Source organism: Grampus griseus, assembly GCF_964374135.1.
Source record: "Grampus griseus genome assembly, chromosome: 9".
NCBI lineage: Eukaryota > Metazoa > Chordata > Mammalia > Artiodactyla > Delphinidae > Grampus > Grampus griseus.
In genome coordinates, this window is record NC_139003.1 from 12,099,481 (window position 1) to 12,105,634 (window position 6,154).

General features: G+C 50.8%; 1 gene segment (V, D, J or C); it reads right to left on the reverse strand.

Moving 5' to 3' along the window:
* Positions 1-4,706: 4,706 nt before the first annotated feature.
* On the reverse strand, positions 4,707-5,226 carry LOC309826939 (T cell receptor beta variable 6-6-like). The segment is given in 2 exons: positions 5,178-5,226; positions 4,707-5,092 (listed from the first exon to the last, which is right to left on the reverse strand).
* Between the last annotated feature and the right edge of the window lie 928 nt (positions 5,227-6,154).

The window sequence follows — 6,154 nt, forward strand, 5'->3', positions numbered from 1 at the left end:
TTAGGTTGCTTCCATGTCTTGGCTATTGTAATAGTGCTGCAGTGAACGTTGGGGTCATGTGTCTTTTCAAATTAGAGCGCGCACATACACACACACACTCACACACACACACACACACTCACACTCACACCCTTCACGCTGATGGACCTCAGTTCACACTAGTCTGGTGAGAGCTTCAGAAAGAGCAGTTTTTCTCCCCTGGTGAGACGTGGCCTCAGGAAGAAGCGTCCACCTCACGCCTGTGGCCAAGCTTTTCGTGCGGAGAGCAGCTGACTGTGCCGTGCTGTGGGTTCACTGCTGGCACAGAGGTACAGGGAGGTCTGCTTGGTGCTGGCCGGCTCCAGGGTCAGGGGGAAATGGTCTTTCTTCTTTCGGGAGACACTGTACCCCTCCGTGACATCCCCTTCGCCAGTGCTACCGACGCCACTTGAATAATGGATCAGCCTCAGCCCCTGTCCCAGATCTTGCCGATACCAGAACATTCCCAAATGGTTCATATCCTGAGAACAATCCAGGACCATCTTGCTTCCTGCTCGTATAATATGGTATCTTGGCTTCTGGGTGACTGCTGCATCCATGGGACCTGCTGAAGAGGCAGACACACGGTAAAGACAAGGCTCAGTGAGTAACGTGGATCTGCAAAGGAAAGGGAAAGCCTCGGAGCTGGGGCTCTGCAAACCCACAGCAGAGGTTTCAGCTGAGTTCCGGACTCACCTGCCACCAGCAGACAAAGAATCACACAAAAGAGGTTGGGGCTCATGGCAGGGTGAGGGCGAGAAGAGGGCCGTCCCCACTAAATGCTCTGTTCCACAGGCCTGAGAGAGGGAGCTGGGGGGCTCTTCTCCAATGGCCAGGTGGGGCTGCCTGGGATGTCACTCCCCCTACCCCTGCAGATTCTCCCCGCCCCGGGAGGATCCCCCTGTGACTTGGCTCAGGTGAGGTCAGCGTCTCCTCTCCTAGATGTTGCTTAGCTTGCCTGCAGGGGAGGTGGAGTAGGGCTGCGACGCACTGACTTTTGCGTGCACTCCGCCCCCTGGGTTTCCCATATTCCTCTGACACCGTTGCTCCTTGTTTGCACCTGCCCCTGACATCAAGGCTGCTCCGCCCAAATCCTTCAACTGTGGATCTCATTACAGTTTAGAGGGGCCTCCCACTTCTTCCATAGCTGTAGGTAGTTTGGCAATAACTGAAAACTTCTTCAACAGCTGTCGAGCAGTGGATCCACGCCTAAGTTTTTCTTAACCCTTTTCCTCCCAGGCTGCTCTCCCAGACTCTGCCCAGAGCCCCTTAGATCTCGGTGGCGCCATAGTGCCATCTTGTGGCCAATACCTGAAGTTTCATCACTGTTTCTTCTGCAGTGGCCCAAGGGGTGCTGGAAGTGTCTGCAGGATCACCTTTTATGCTCAACTTCCTTCAACGCTAATCCCAACACCGGTTCTAACCCAAACTATTCCGTTGATTTATCATGCTTAATAGGCCGCCCTCATTCTGCTCAACCACTATCGCATTGTCTGCCAGTTATAGGCCAACTGAGTTCTTCCCCCTTAAAATTATCTTCTGAAAGGGAGAGGGATAGAATGGGAGAAATTAAAGGAACTGATGTTTAGTTAAACTAATGTTTACTTTAAACTAATGTTCAAAGTAGGAAGAAAAACACAGACCTTGAAGTGTAAGGAGGTTCTTTTACCCTCATCACAAAAGATAAAGAAAAATGCTGAAGAAAAATAAGAGACAACCAATGTTAGCTCCAAAATACAGATTAGCAAAGGACTGGGAAGGTAATGAAATTACTTTCGAGATGGGGTCAAATGCGTACGAGTAAAAAGTGAAACTGGAATGTAAGAAAAATAAGAACATCTTACAAGGCATTAAGCAATCACGGAGGAAACAGTATCTGATGGGGAAATAAGGATGGATGGGATTAAGACCAGCAAGGGACAGTCTCCACTAAATGAAAACTTGTACAATGTGCCTCTGCTGATTTGAGCAGCAGGGAGGGAAGAGATGATTCTGGAAGAAGCAGAGGAGTTAGGAGATATGAAAACATCGGTACAAAATAGTAGTATAAGGAGGCTGAATCTGCCAGGTTCATGTGGCAAAAATGGGGGAAAAAAATGGAAAAAAAAATTGAAGATGAAATCTAGAAAGGGAGTCCTTGGAATGGGATTCCAAGAGTAGGGAATTCCCACGTGTGCCCTGGCTCTCCTCACTCCCCAGAGGCACAGGGCAACAGAGCAAGGGGAGCTTTGCTGGTGCCACAATTAAAGACCAGGAAAACTCCCTCCCAGAGATGCTCACTCCCTGGGGAAAGAACTTTGCTGTACAGAGACACGACAACTTCTGATAAGTGGATTTGGGGCAACTGTCACTCCCCTTACCTGCTATGCAAGGCTCAGGGAGCCTCTACCATGGCCGTGACATTCAATCCCGGTCCCGGAGCTGGGTTATCTCTTAGGACGCCCAGAAGACATGGTCCATAATCATATCCACGCTGACCAGGGCCTTAGATTTCATACATTCAAACCGCAGCTTCGCCCACAGATGGATGGAAGATGTTATTTACAGTAGAGGTGTTTATGCTTATAATGAATATCTATGACAATATATAATATAGCAAATACATAAAAAGGGATAGGGACATCAGAAAATAAGGTAAAGGTTTCAGGGAAATTATTTCAAATGGAAAGGCTAGGGCATGAAATAAAACAGTCTCTCGAGAACAGATTTACTCAGGAAATCAAGATGAAACTGGAGAGGTTGTAAAAGTATGCTCTAGTGTCCCTGTCGGGACTGGGGCAGTGAAAACATGAAAACAAAATAAAGTGGGCTGCTGAAATGAGGCAGAGGAAATGAAGTCTTATTGTTTTCAACATTGTGTTTGTCAATTAACTGGCACAAAAGTAGTAAGGACTTTACTTAAAACAGGAAGAGAGGGTTTCCCTGGTGGTGCAGTGGTTGAGAGTCCGCCTACCGATGAGGGGGACACGGGTTCGTGCCCCGGTCCGGGAAGATCCCACATGCCGCGGAGCGGCTGGGCCCGTGAGCCATGGCCGCTGAGCCTGCGCGTCCGGAGCCTGTGCTCCGCAACGGGAGAGGCCACAACGGCGAGAGGCCCGCGTACCGCAAAAAATAAAAATAAAAAAAAAAAAACAGGAAGAGGAAGAGAGTCTTGATGCTATGTTGTGGAAAACTTCCAATGTGACAGGGACAGAAGAGGCTTTAGAAGAAAGAATATGCCCCAGGAGGTAGTTGAAACCTTTCCAGATGCCAGCCACAAGCACAGAGGAGATTCTGCTCACTGCACAGACAGGCAGCCAAAGCCAGGTATTTGGGCAGCCTCCCGAAGGACCCACGGAAGACTGTTATGTCCGGGACTTTGGGTCCTTGCCTTGGAGCACTGAGCTGGCCCTGGGACTCCTAGAACACAGGAGCCATAATGATTTCTATCCACCAACATTTACAGCCACAGTATTTCAGGAGTCAACCTGTGGTCTCTTTCTATCCAAAGAACAGCTGATGTCCAAATCAACCTCTTTTTTTTTTTTTTGGTGAATGGAAAGCAAAAAACAGCCTATTTAAGGTCTCTAGGAACTGCAAGGAGAGAGAAGGATGAGGTCTGTGAACAAGAAGGAAGCGACTGTGTGACGCTGTTTGATTAAGCTGCTGGCACGGAGATACATGGCTGAGTCCCCAGGCTCCACTGGCTGGATATTCAGATGGGAGTATGAGCCCTCAGGTCTCTCAGCAGAGACCCAATCATTAGGCATCCCCGACGCCTCTGGTGCAGCCTTGTTTTGAAAGTAAATCAAAAGCTCTGGGCCCTGCCCCAGTGTCTGTCAGTCCAACAAAGGGAAACATGACCAGAAATTGGGTCACACCTGAGAACTACAGCTTGGCCCCTCCCTGTGACCCTGTGCCTGGGGGACTGGGACAGTCCAGCTCCTGTGTGACCTGTGGGGACAGAAGTTGGGGACAGTAAGGAAGAACATACTTGTAATCATCACACACACACACACAGAAGACGGAGGCCCGCTTATGAGTAGGAAGGAGGCGTAGTCCACAGTAACAAGGGGAAAGTTCATGGTCCAGACCTGGACAAGCTCGAACAGAGACACCCCGACCGTGTTCACAATTCTCCTGGGAAACAGGGGTGCCCAGAATTGCCTGACCACCCAGTGGGACCTTGAACAGGAACATGGGCAGGAGTTAATCACAACAAAAGGAATGGTCTGTGTCCAGTGCAGAGGCAGTAGCTTCTGACGTCTCTTAGATGGGACGGGACATGACCCAGATGAGGCAGGAGCAGGCTGGCTGGAGTAGAGAGGGCCGGAACTCTGAGATCAGGGAGGTGGGAAGACCTGCCCCGCCAGGGGAAGGCAGGAAAGAGCAGAGAGCACGTAAGGGCCAGTCTGGGGGAGAACCTTCCAGAGAAACAGAAGTGAGGTGCCTGGGGATGGACAAGAGGATCTAGATGTATGTGATTTACCAATAACGTTCCCTCCTGGAGGCCTCAGACTCAGGCTGATGGCTACGAGTCAGAGCTGGGGCAGCATCTTTCTCCTCACAGGGCAGCTGCAGAGGAAAGACAGAGAGTGATGGTGGGCACACATCTGCAAGGCCATGGAGTCAGGTGTGGGCCGGCCGAGACCACACACTGAGGGTCACACTGCAGGCACCTGGCACCCAGGGCTCCAAGCCTCCAGGTGCTAGGAGCCTGCAAGGGGCTCTGCTGAGTCCCGGGGTGCAGGGCCTCCCCTGCCTTTTTGTGCAGAGAGGAGGTGGCCGTGCAGTGCCGTGGAGTAACTGCTGGCGCAGAGGTACACAGATGTCTGGGAGTGGGTGGCAGCCTCCAGTGTGAGAGGGAAGTTCTCGAGGTTTGATCTGGAGACGCTGTACCCGTTGGGGACGTCTCCTTTGTTGATGTTGCCAGTGTCAGTTGAGTAATGGATCAGCCTCAGCCCATGTCCCAGGTCTTGTCGGTACCAGTACATATAGTAGTGGTCCAGATCCTGGGCACATTTCAGGGTCGTGCTCTGTCCTGTCCTCAGGACCCGGAATTTTGGGTCCTGAGTGACACCAGCATTCCCTGGACCTGTGGAGAAGGAGAAGCTGATGCTGCAGACACAGGGGACACGCTTGGTGCCGGGACCCCGAAAGGGACCCTTTCCCGGACTCACCTGCCTGCAGGAGACAGAAGGTCACACAGCACAGGAGGCTGGTGCCCATGGCAGGGCAGGCCGGCAGGCAGAGGGGTCTTCTGTGTGTTGAGGAGAGGGCAGAGGGACTCTCCAGGGAGTCATTCTGAGGTGTCACTGTCCCTGCCTGGCCCCAGAGCCAACCCGTCACAGGGGGCCACGCCTCTTCCCCCAGAGGCTGAAATGAAACATGAACCTCCAGTGAACAGCTCAGAACAGGAAGAACGCGTTCCTCTGAATGGATGCCTGTCTTACAAGTTTTGTTAACTTTTCTGTAAAACACTTTGTAACTTTATGTGTATTTTATCCCAGAGATAATTCTTCATTAATACGTATATTGGTTTCATTTATCTAATCTAGTTTTGAATTTTGGGGAAAATCCTTATGGCTTCCTGCAGCCCTTTATGACTCATGCATCCCAAATACTCTTCAAGTGTCTGTTTCTACTTTGTTTAATTCATCACAGTCCTGGTCCTGTCCTTCCACCTACAGTGATTCTTCTGGTATCTGGTTTCCCAACCTCAGGCTCATCAACATTTGAGGAATCGTTTGGCTCTATTTCTCATCAATTCACTGACAGGGGCAGCTGCAACTCCTTCCTGGTCACCTAAGCACGTGCTTCCTGTGTCAGGAGGGGACATCTAGCAGCAGCAGAGACACATCACGCCTATGACCAACCTTCCTTTGTGGAGAGATGGTTGCCCAGCACCGCAGATGACATGTTAGCACAGAGGAATACAGACGTGGGAGGGATGGGGTGAGAGGTGGCAGACTCCAGGGTAAATGAAAGGTGCTCTGTTTTTACCTGAGACATCCATTCCATGGGGAATACCTCCTGGTGTAGCAGCTGCCATTAATTGAGTCACAAATATCACAGAGCCCCAAACTGTACCTTGTTGCACATAACCCCACCCTGAGAAGGACCCCGTACTTGCTGCAATGTTCTGCGGCCGTGATAT